Genomic DNA, 13420 nt, shown 5'->3' with positions numbered 1-13420 from the left:
TTATATAACTCTAGAATTTTAACACTTCACTTTGAATTACCACAACACTTAAAAATTGAACACCAATGAATTTGCTGTGCACCTTGTGCTTCAAAAGCATTGAGGGTTTTTCACAAGTAGCGCATCATCTGCGCATCCACTGTCACCTCTGGAACCCGATGAGCTGGAGCTGGCCGCCACTGCAGGAAGAGGCCTGTCCTTTGGGGGTTTCTGTGAGTTACAAGTTGTAGTTTGCATGAAATGTTGCCAGCATGATATATATTTTTAATAAAGTAGTTAAAATAATAAAATAAAGCCTATATCTTTGCTGAGAATGTACTGCTGGAACCGCTTCAGTGTCACGAAAAATCTCGAGAAATGAAAAAACATCGAAAAATAACAAAAAATGAAATCTTGAAAGATCAAGAAAAATCATGAAAAATGATAAAATCTTGAAAAAGCACAAAAAATCATGAAAAATAAAAAATAATAAACAATTCAAAAAAATTACAATTTTTGAAAATTCACAAAAAATTAATTTTTTTTGAATAATCACAAAAAATTAATTTTTTTTAAAAAATAACAAAAAATCGATCACAAAAAAGAAAATTTTTTCAAAAATCGCAAAAAATGAAATTTTTTTTGAAAAATCGCAAAAAAATGAAATTTTTTTACAAAATCGCAAAAAATCACAAAAAATGAAGTTTTTAAAAAATCACTAAAAATCACAAAAGAAAATTTTTTGGAAAATTGCAAAAAATCACAAAAAATGAAAATTTTTTGAAAAATCACAAAAAATGAAATTTTTTGAGAAATCGCAAAAAATAAAAAATGAAATTTTTTTGAAAACTCACAAAAAAATGAAATTTTTTTGAAAAATCGCAAAAAATCACAAAAAAAGAAAATTTTATGAAAAATCGCAAAAATTGAATTTTTTTGAAAAATCATAAAAAAAAGAAAGTTTTATGAAAAATCACAAAAAAAGAAAATTTTATGAAAAATCACAAAAAATGAAATTTTTTAAAAAAATTGCAAAAAATCACAAAATATGAAATTTTTGTTTAAAAATCGCAAAAAAATTTTTTTTGAAAAATCGCAAAATATGAAAATTTTTTGAAAAATCGCAAAATATGAACAATTTTTGAAAAAGCAAAAAAATGAAAATTTTTGGAAAAATCGTAAAATATGAAAAATATTTGAAAAATCACAAAAAATGAATTTTTTTTTGAAAAATCGCAAAATATGAAAATTTTTTGAAAAATAAAAAATGAATTTTTTTTGAAAAATCGCAAAATTTTTTTAGAAAAATCACAAAATATGAAAAAATTTTGAAAAATCACAAAAAATGAAATTTTTTGAAAAAATCGCAAAATATGAAAATTTTTTACAAAATCGCAAAAAATCACAAAAAATGAATTTTTTGAAAAATCACTAAAAATCACAAAAGAAATTTTTTTTGAAAAATCGCAAAAAATCACTAAATATAAATTTTTTGAAAAATGACTAAAAATCACAAAAATTAAATTTTTTGAAAAATCGCAAAAAATCACTAAATATAATTTTTTTGAAAAATGACTAAAAATCACAAAAGTAAATTTTTTGAAAAATCGCAAAAAATCACTAAATATATTTTTTTTGAAAAATGACTAAAAATCACAAAAGTTAATTTTTTGAAAAATCGCAAAAAATCACAAAATCTGAAATATTTAAAAAAAAAAACGCAAAAAAAATTTTTTTTTGAAAAATCGCAAAATATGAAAATTTTTGAAATATCACAAAAAATGAATTTTTTTTGAAAAATCGCAAAAAATTGCAAAAACTGAAAATTTTTTGAAAAATAGCAAAATAAGACAATTTTTTGAAAAATCACAAAAAATGAAAATTTTTTGTAAAATCGCAAAATATGTGCATTTTTTGAAAAATCACTAAAAATCACAAAACATTTTTTTGAAAAATCGCAAAAAATCACAAAATATGAATTTTTTGAAAAATCACTAAAAATCACAAAAGAAATTTTTTTGAAAAATCGCAAAAAATCACAAAATATGAAAATTTTTGGAAAAATCGCAAAAAATCACAAAAAATGAAATTTCTTAAAAAAATCGACAAATATCTGAATTTTTTGAAAAATCACTAAAAATCACAAAATAATTTTTTTTGAAAAATTGCAAAAAATCACAAAATATGAAATTTTTGTTTAAAAACCGCAAAAATTTTTTTTTTGAAAAATCGCAAAATATGAACATTTTTTGAAAAATCGCAAAATATGAACAATTTTTGAAATATCAAAAAAATGAAAATTTTTGGAAAAATCGTAAAATATGAAAAATTTTTGAAAAATCACAAAAAATGAATTTTTTTTGAAAAATCGCAAAATATGAAAATTTTTTGAAAAATCACAAAAAATGAATTTTTTTTGAAAAATCGCAAAAATTTTTTAGAAAAATCGCAAAATATGAAAAATTTTTGAAAAATCACAAAAAATGAAATTTTTTGAAAAAATCGCAAAATATGAAATTTTTTTGAAAAATCACAAAAAATGAAATTTTTTTTGAAAAATCGCAAAACATGAAAATTTTTGAAAAAATCGCAAAATATGAAAATTTTTTGAAAAATCACAAAATATGAAAATTTTTTGAAAAATCACAAAAAATGAAATTTTTTTTGAAAAATCGCAAAACATGAAATTTTTTTGAAAAATCGCAAAACATGAAATTTTTTTGAAAAATCACAAAATATGAAGTTTTTGAAAAATCACAAAAATGAAAATTTTTTGAAAAATCGCAAAATAAAAATTTTTTTTGAAAAATCGCAAAACATGAAAATTTTTTGAAAAATCGCAAAACATGAAAATTTTTTTAAAAATCGCAAAATATCACAAAAAATGATTTTTTTTTAAAATCGCAAAATATGAAATTTTTTTGAAAAATCGCAAAACATGAAAATTTTTTGAAAAATCGCAAAATATGAAAATTTTTTGAAAAATCGCAAAACATGAAAATTTTTTGAAAAATCGCAAAATATGAAAATTTTTTGAAAAATCGCAAAATATAAAATCTTTTTGAAAAATCGCAGAACATGAAAATTTTTTGAAAAATCGCAAAACATGAACATTTTTTGAAAAATCGCAAAAAATCACAAAAAATTATTTTTTTTGAAAAATCGCAAAAAATGAAATTTTTTTGAAAAATCGCAAAATATGAAAATTTTTTGAAAAATTGCAAAACATGAACATTTTTTGAAAAATCGCAAAATATGAAATTTTTTTTAAAAAATCGCAAAATAAAAAATCTTTTTGAAAAATCACAAAAAATTAAAATTTTTTGAAAAATCGCAAAATATGAACAATTTTGGAAAAATCGCAAAAAATGAAAATTTTTTGAAAATCGCAAAATATGAAAATTTTTTGAAAAATCGCAAAACATGAAAATTTTTTGAAAAATCGCAAAATATGAAAATTTTTTGAAAAATCGCAAAACATGAAAATTTTTTGAAAAATCGCAAAACATGAAATTTTTTTGAAAAATCGCAAAATATGAAAATTTTTTGAAAAATCGCAAAATATAAAATCTTTTTGAAAAATCGCAGAACATGAAAATTTTTTGAAAAATCGCAAAACATGAACATTTTTTGAAAAATTGCAAAAAATCACAAAAAATAATTTTTTTTGAAAAATCGCAAAATATGAAATTTTTTTGAAAAATCGCAAAATATGAAACATTTTTGAAAAATCGCAAAACATGAAATTTTTTTGAAAAATCGCAAAAAATTAAATTTTTTTGAAAAATCGCAAAATATGAACAATTTTTGAAAAATCGCAAAATATGAAAATTTTTTGAAAAATCGCAAAATATGAAAATTTTGGAAAAATCGCAAAAAATGAAAATTTTTTGAAAATCGCAAAATATGAAAATTTTTTGAAAAATCGCAAAATATGAAAATTTTTTGAAAAATCGCAAAATATAAAGATTTTTTGAAAAATCGCAAAAAATGGAAATTTTTTGAAAACTCACAAAATATTAATTTTTTTATAAAAATAGCAAAACATGAAAATTTTTTGAAAAATCAAAAAAAATCACAAAAAATGATTTTTTTTTTAAAAATCGCAAAACATGAAATTTTTTTGAAAAATCGCAAAACATGAAAATTTTTTGAAAAATCACAAAAAATCACAAAAAATGATTTTTTTTAAAAATCGCAAAATATGAAATTTTTTTGAAAAATCGCAAAACATGAAAATTTTTTGAAAAATCGCAAAACATGAAATTTTTTTGAAAAATCGCAAAATATGAAAATTTTTTTAAAAATCGCAAAAAATGAAAATTTTTTGAAAAATCGCAAAATATGAACAATTGTGGAAAAATCGCAAAAAATTAAAATTTTTTGAAAAATCGCAAAATATGAAAATTTTTTGAAAAATCGCAAAACATGAAAATTTTTGGAAAAATCACAAAAAATGATTTTTTGAAAAATCGCAAAATATTTGAAAATTTTTTTAAAAATCGCAAAACATGAAAATTTTTTGAAAAATCACAAAAAATGTAATTTTTTGAAAAATTGCAAAAAATGAAATTTTTTTGAAAAATCACAAAATATGAAAATTTTTTGAAAAATCACAAAATATAAAAAATATTTGAAAAATCACAAAAACTGAAAAATTTTTGAAAAATCGCAAAATATGAACAATTTTTGAAAAATCGCAAAAAATGAACAGTTTTTGAAAAATCGCAAAATATGAAAATTTTTGGAAAAATCGCAAAAAATCACAAAAAATGAAATTTCTTAAAAAAATCGACAAATATCTGAATTTTTTGAAAAATCACTAAAAATCACAAAAGAAATTTTTTTGAAAAATCGCAAAAAATCACAAAAGAAAATTTTTTGAAAAATTGCAAAAAATCACAAAATATGAAATTTTTGTTTAAAAATCGCAAAAAAATTTTTTTTGAAAAATCGCAAAATATGAAAATTTTTTGAAAAATCGCAAAATATGAACAATTTTTGAAAAATCAAAAAAATGAATTTTTTTTGAAAAATCGCAAAATTTTTTTAGAAAAATCGTAAAATATGAAAAATTTTTGAAAAATCACAAAAAATGAATTTTTTTTGAAAAATCGCAAAATATGAAAATTTTTTGAAAAATCACAAAAAATGAATTTTTTTTGAAAAATCGCAAAATTTTTTTAGAAAAATCGCAAAATATGAAAAATTTTTGAAAAATCACAAAAAATGAAATTTTTTGAAAAAATCGCAAAATATGAAAATTTTTTGAAAAATCACAAAAAATGAAATTTTTTTTGAAAAATCGCAAAACATGAAAATTTTTTGAAAAATCGCAAAACATGAAAATTTTTTTAAAAATCGCAAAATATCACAAAAAATGATTTTTTTTTTAAAACCGCAAAATATGAAATTTTTTTGAAAAATCGCAAAACATGAAAATTTTTTGAAAAATCGCAAAACATGAACATTTTTTGAAAAATCGCAAAATATGAAAATTTTTTGAAAAATCGCAAAATATAAAATCTTTTTGAAAAATCGCAGAACATGAAATTTTTTTGAAAAATCGCAAAACATGAACATTTTTTGAAAAATCGCAAAAAAATCACAAAAAATATTTTTTTTTGAAAAATCGCAAAAAATGAAATTTTTTTGAAAAATCGCAAAATATGAAAAATTTTTGAAAAATCGCAAAACATGAACATTTTTTGAAAAATCGCAAAGTATGAAAATTTTTTGAAAAATCGCAAAATAAAAAATCTTTTTGAAAAATCACAAAAAATTAAAATTTTTTGAAAAATCGCAAAATATGAACAATTTTGGAAAAATCGCAAAAAATGAAAATTTTTTGAAAATCGCAAAATATGAAAATTTTTTGAAAAATCGCAAAATATGAAAAATTTTTGAAAAATCGCAAAATATAAAATCTTTTTGAAAAATCACAAAAAATTAAAGTTTTTTGAAAAATCGCAAAATATGAACAATTTTGGAAAAATCGCAAAAAATGAAAATTTTTTGAAAATCGCAAAATATGAAAATTTTTTGAAAAATCGCAAAATATGAAAATTTTTTGAAAAATCGCAAAATATAAAGATTTTTTGAAAAATCGCAAAAAATGGAAATTTTTTGAAAACTCACAAAATATGAACATTTTTTGAAAAATCACAAAAAATTAAAATTTTTTGAAAAATCACAAAAAATGACATTTTTTTGAAAAATTGCAAAAAATGAAAATTTTTTGAAAAATCACAAAATATGAAAATTTTTTGGAAAATCACAAAATATGAAAATTTTTTGAAAAATCGCAAAATATTAATTTTTTTATAAAAATAGCAAAACATGAAAATTTTTTGAAAAATCAAAAAAAATCACAAAAAATGATTTTTTTTGAAAAATCGCAAAACATGAAATTTTTTTGAAAAATCGCAAAACATGAAAATTTTTTGAAAAATCACAAAAAATCACAAAAAATGATTTTTTTTTTAAATCGCAAAATATGAATTTTTTTGAAAAATCGCAAAACATGAAAATTTTTTGAAAAATCGCAAAATATAAATTTTTTTTGAAAAATCACAAAATATGAAAATTTTTTGAAAAATCACAAAAAGGAAATTTTTTTTGAAAAATCGCAAAATATAAACTTTTTTTGAAAATTGCATAAAATGAAAATTTTTTGAAAAATCACAAAATATGAAGTTTTTGAAAAATCACAAAAATGAAAATTTTTTGAAAAATCGCAAAATATAAATTTTTTTTGAAAAATCGCAAAACATGAAAATTTTTTGAAAAATCGCAAAACATCAACATTTTTTTAAAAATCGCAAAATATCACAAAAAATGATTTTTTTTTAAATCGCAAAATATGAAATTTTTTTGAAAAATCGCAAAACATGAAAATTTTTTGAAAAATCGCAAAATATGAAAATTTTTTGAAAAATCGCAAAACATGAAAATTTTTTGAAAAATCGCAAAATATGAAAATTTTTTGAAAAATCGCAAAATATAAAATCTTTTTGAAAAATCGCAGAACATGAAAATTTTTTGAAAAATCGCAAAACATGAACATTTTTTGAAAAATCGCAAAAAATCACAAAAAATTATTTTTTTTGGAAAATCGCAAAATATGAATTTTTTTTGAAAAATCGCAAAATATGAAAATTTTTTGAAAAATCGCAAAACATGAAAATTTTTTGAAAAATCGCAAAATATGAAAATTTTTTGAAAAATCGCAAAATAAAAAATCTTTTTGAAAAATCACAAAAAATTAAAATTTTTTGAAAAATCGCAAAATATGAACAATTTTGGAAAAATCGCAAAAAATGAAAATTTTTCAAAAAAATTTCATTTTTTGTGATTTTTCAAAAAATTTTAATTTTTTGTGATTTTTCAAAAAATTTTCATATTTTGTGAGTTTTCAAAAAATTTCCATTTTTTGCGATGAAATTTTTTTGAAAAATTGCAAAACATGAAAATTTTTTGAAAAATCACAAAATATGAAAATTTTTTGAAAAATTACAAAATATGAACATTTTTTGAAAAATCGCAAAATATTATTTTTTTATAAAAATAGCAAAACATGAAAATTTTTTGAAAAATCACAAAAAAATCACAAAAAATGATTTTTTTTTAAAAATCGCAAAATATGAAATTTTTTTGAAAAATCGCAAAACATGAAAATTTTTTGAAAAATCGCAAAATATGAAAATTTTTTGAAAAATCGCAAAACATGAAATTTTTTTGAAAAATCACAAAAAATGAAATTTTTTTTGAAAAATCGCAAAACATGAAAATTTTTTGAAAAATCGCAAAACATGAAAATTTTTTGAAAAATCACAAAAAATTATTTTTTTTGGAAAAATCGCAAAATATGAAATTTTTTTGAAAAATCGCAAAACATGAAAATTTTTTGAAAAATCGCAAAAAATCACAAAAAATGAAATTTTTTTGAAAAATCGCAAAATATGAAATTTTTTTTAAAAATCGCAAAAAATGAAAATTTTTTGAAAAATCGCAAAATATGAACAATTGTGGAAAAATCGCAAAAAATTTAAATTTTTTGAAAAATCGCAAAATATGAAAATTTTTTGAAAAATCGCAAAACATGAAAATTTTTGGAAAAATCACAAAAAATGATTTTTTGAAAAATCGCAAAATATTTGAAAATTTTTTTAAAAATCGCAAAACATGAAAATTTTTTGAAAAATCACAAAAAATGTAATTTTTTGAAAAATTGCAAAAAATGAAATTTTTTTGAAAAATCACAAAATATGAAAATTTTTTGAAAAATCACAAAATATGAAAATTTTTTGAAAAATCACAAAAAATGATAAATTTTTGAAAAATCACAAAATATAAAAAATATTTGAAAAATCACAAAAACTGAAAAATTTTTGAAAAATCGCAAAATATGAAAAATTTTTGAAAAATCGCAAAAAATGAAAAATTTTTGAAAAATCGCAAAATATGAAATTTTTTTGAAAAATCGCAAAAAATGAAAAATTTTTGAAAAATCGCAAAATATGAAAATTTTTTGAAAAATCACAAAAAATGAAAATTTTTTGAAAAATCACAAAAAAATGAATTTTTTTGAAAAATCACAAAAAATGAAAATTTTTTGAAAAATCGCAAAAAATCACAAAAAATGAAATTTTTTTGAAAAATAACGAAAATTCACGAAAAATGAAAATTTTTTGAATAATCATAAAAAATGAAAAAATCATGAAAAATGAAAAAACTTGAAAAATCACGAAAAATCATGAAAGATGAAAAAATCTTGAAAAATCATGAAAAAATCTTGAAAAATCACCAAAAATCATGAAAAATTCACCAAAAATCATGAAAATTTATCTGTACAAACAGTAAAAAATACAGATAGTGCAAAAACAATGACAGTGCAAATACAACGACAGTACAAATAACAGACAAATAAAATGACAATGTGAAATTGACAGCGATATGTACAATGAATAGGTGTCCACATAGTTGTAGGCAGTGTTGTTTCAAGTATGGATTGGCTAAAGGTCAGTGCATGCTACATATCGATGGTGTGCAGTGAGGGTATGGAAGAGCCTGTGTGTTAAGTGTTCATCAGCCTGATAGTCTGAGGGAAGAAACTTTCCTTTAGCCGGCTGGTGCGTAACCAGATGCTGCGGAACCATCTGCCTGAGGGTAGCAGACGGTTTTGTCTGTATAATTGTACATGTTAAACTAATTTAAATTAGAAGTCCACTAAATGTTCATTAACTAAAGTCACAGCAAAAGGTGCTACAATTAATGTAGAAATGCCAAAGTTCCACTGCTTTTTTGAGCTGTAGGGCTCATCCATGGATTGAACCCAGGACTTCTCGCATCCTAAGCGAGAATCATACCCCTTGACCAACGAGCCCTGAAGAAAGACCCTGCTGTGCCAAAAAAAAATCTTACTTTTTTATAAATACTTTTTGTTCTTGTTGTTTTTAGTATGTGCCACCTGGGTTGTCTTTGATGCAGTCCCTTTTAAGTTGGCTGTGCAGCACAATCCACAATAGCGATCTGCTAAAAAGATTCAGAGTGAGCTTCTGTTTAGAATACAGTTAAAAGCATCCGTCTGCAATATTAGAAAACCAGTAAAACAACTCAGGTGGACCTCTGGAAAAGCCAGGTAAGCCATTTTGAACAATGCCATAATGAAAAGATTTATTTATTTACATTAATCCATGCATCTCTTTATTTAGGCTATTTGCTTTATACGAGCTTACATGTCCTACAAATTTATTAATAGGACATACCCTATTAATAAACCGCCATGTTGTGAAACCGAAAGCAAAGCATCCAGTAAAAATTCATGTCTGGGGAGCCATATTCCATCAGGGACCTGGACCGCTAGTTGTGTTAGAAGGTTAGTTCAAATCTCTTTAATATGATTGAATCGTTTCTTTGCAGTTTCTTTATTTATATATATATTTTTTCTATTTTCAGGAATTATGGACAGATGTTTTTACGAAGACACTATAATAAAATTCAATCAGGCTCCATACGTAAAACAACACTTTAAGAACCATATCACTTCTTCCAGGGTAGATACAGTATGTAGGCCTACTATACCAACTGTGTGTGTGTACATGTTCACTGATGTGTGTGTTGAACTTTTTTATTAATCTTGATGATTATTGAATAATTAATAAAGTTAACACATTGCTTAAAGGGCACATAGTTTACCCCTTTTTTATGATTTAACATTATTATTATGGTTCGTCTGAGTGTGCCAGTTTAGGTTCAGTTCAAAACAAAATCCAGATTTTTTTATTATAATGTGTTATAATGTGTCATTTTAAGGGCGTGTACACAGCTTGCTGTTTTACATTTACATTTAGTCATTTAGCAGACGCTTTTATCCAAAGCGACTAACAAATGAGGACAAGGAAGCAATTTTCACAACTATAAGAGCAACAATAAATAAGTGTTGTAGGCAAGTTTCAGGTCTGTAAAGTCTAAGAAGGAAAGCATTAGTAATGTAAGAATTTTTTTTTTTTGAGTACAGTTAGTGGTGTAGCTAGAGGCAATTGCAGATTAGGAAGTGAAGAGGAGACTAAATAGTTGAGTTTTAAGTCGTTTCTTGAAGACAGCAAGTGACTCTGCCATTCTGTTGCAGTTAGGGAGTTCATTCCACCAACTGGGCAGATTAAATGCGAGAGTTCGGGAAAGTGATTACTTCCCTCTTTGGGATGGAACCACGAGGCGACGTTTATTCACAGAACGCAAGTTTCTGGAGGGCATATAAATCTGCAGAAGTGAGAGCAGATAAGAGGGAGCAAAGCCAGAGGTTGCTTTGTAGGCAAACATCAGAGCTTTGAATTTGATGCGGGCAGCAACTGGCAGCCAGTGCAAACGGGTGAGTAGCGGAGTGCCATGTGCTCTTTTCAATTCATTAAAGACCACCCATGCTGCTGCGTTCTGGAGTAGCTGAAGGGGCGTGTTGCTTCGCATGAAAATTAGTTTCAAATTCAGTCGGTCGGTGAGTAAATGAATATGATGAATGAGAACACACAGGCATGTGCATATAGACATAAAATGTAATGTTGTACAGTAACGTGTCAATTGTTTGTTTCAGTTGTCTTTATTTGAATGGTTTCGTGAGGATGTGATGGTGTGCTTTATCTGGCTGATTCCCACTGAAGTGGGCGGGTTGTGTGACGTTTGATTCGGGGGATGTTATGGGGCGGGGTTTGCGTGACGTGCTGCGAGCTACAAGCCCGACAGTGGAAACGCAACATGATTTCGTCCTCACCGCTTAACCTCCTGGGCAATTGCCCCGGCTCGTCCTGGCTCGCACTGGCCTCAGCTCACAGTCTAGAAGTCCAAGTTAGTCCAATTATCCATTGCACCACAGAGCTCCTGCCTCTAGCACTGTTGCACAGAAAGCAATTTTTGGTACTCTCTGGCCCATAAAAGCACAGCTCACTGCAGATAAAGTACTGCTGGGATTCATACATAGGATCTTCTGTTTACTAGACAGGTGTTTTGACCAACTAAGCCACAAAACCAGACAGGGGGTAACTGTTTAATCGAAAAAAGAAACGGTAAAAACGGTAGCACCGCATGTTTGAATGTCTAGACTTAAAAATTTTAAAGTCCAATTGGTTACGCATCACCATACCATGCTATATAATGCCATCGTCCAAAACCCTCTTAATAATACAATATTAAAATTGTTTTATTATTCAATATATAATCAAGGTTTCCCTTCTTAAACCAATTAACTTCTCTCTATAAAGCATCAATAATTGCAACAAATGAACACTCCAATGAAACAATGTACAAATAAAATAAAAATGAAAATAAAACATTTACTTAAAACATTTCAAATTTTCCCAAAAGTCCAGTACAGGTGATGAACACTCAAAAAGATTCTTTTGCAACTAGGTTGCAAATTCAGTTCCAGAGATCCAGGATGTTGCACTTGTGAGTTTGTTGTAAATTTACACTCTTACCATGACGCTGAATAGGTTTCACTTTGTATCTTTCCAACAGGTGTATCCAAAAAATCCACTTAATGGGAGGCTCGCCAGTCCAACTCCACAATTAGACACGCACCGATGGAAGTTGAGACAATCCAAATCCAGAAAAGAGTTCACAATTCAATTAATTTGAATGCAGAGCAGATCACATTCAGCAACTGACTTTAATAGAACATCTCACCAATGAAAAACCAGAAGAAGATGCACAAGTAAACAAACAAAGGGGAGAAAAAAAACATTAGCATTTTACAGTGTATGCATTATCTCAGCTTAACACATTTGTAAATAAACAGCAACAATAAATGACCATGTATATGCTTCTCTCTGCTGAATTTCTGTGTTTTTCCTATTTCTTTCTCCTATTTGGCATTTTCTTTTTACAAATGACAGCATTTTACTTAAACTCTCTCACTTAAACTTTACACAATCACTTGTATAATACTGTGTATAATACTGTGTTTTTACTAGACCAAACAAATGGTTAATTAATGAAACACATTTTTGACACTAGTTTAAATCATGTTATAATGAAAACAATAAAAAAAAAACACGAACTCACCAAGAAAATCATTCAAAATCAAAGCGAAAAGCCAGGAAAACAGGGGGCACTCGTGTGCAGATTTCACTCACAGATACAAATCTTGTTTTTTTCTCTCAATCCTTCATTAAAGATATATGATAGAAATCATTTCAGCAACTTATTAATGGTCAGTTTTCACAGTTAATACACATTTAAAACATTAAAATATATATTTACATTTAATCATTTAGCAGACGCTTTTATCCAAAGCGACTTACAAATGAGGACAAGGAAGCAATTTACACAACTAAGAGCAACAATGAATAAGTGCTGTAGGCAAGTTTCAGGTCTGTAAAGTCTAAGAAGGGAAGTATTAGTAGTATTAGTATTAGTTTTTTTTTTTTTTTGTGGGTACAGTTAGTGTGATATTCAGAGAGGCAATTGCAGATTAGGAAGTGAAGTGGAGACTAAATATTTGAGTTTTTAGTCGTTTCCTGAAAGTAGCGAGTGACTCTGCTGTTCTGATGCAGTTAGGGAGTTCATTCCACCAACTGGGCAGATTGAGCGTGAGCATTCGCGAAAGTGATTTCTTCCCTCTTTGGGATGGAACCACGAGGCGGCGTTCGTTCACAGAACGCAAGTTTCTGGAGGGCACATAGATCTGCAGAAGTGAGAGCAGATAAGAAGGAGCAAGGCCAGAAGTCACTTTGTAGGCAAACATCAGAGCTTTGAATTTGATGCGAGCAGCAACTGGCAGCCAGTGCAAACGGACTAGCAGCGCAGTGACATGTGCTCGTTTCGGTTCATTGAAGACCACTCGTGCTGCTGCGTTCTGGAGCAGTTAAAGAGGCTTGATAGAGTTAGCTGGAAGCCCAGCTAGGACAGAGTTGCAGTAATCCAGTTTGGAGAGAACAAGAGCTTGAAC

Source organism: Danio rerio, chromosome 4 (genome assembly GCF_052040795.2).
Source record: "Danio rerio strain M-AB ecotype USA chromosome 4, GRCz13ab, whole genome shotgun sequence".
NCBI classification, from domain to species: domain Eukaryota; kingdom Metazoa; phylum Chordata; class Actinopteri; order Cypriniformes; family Danionidae; genus Danio; species Danio rerio.
Note: the sequence above shows the minus strand (reverse complement) of the source record.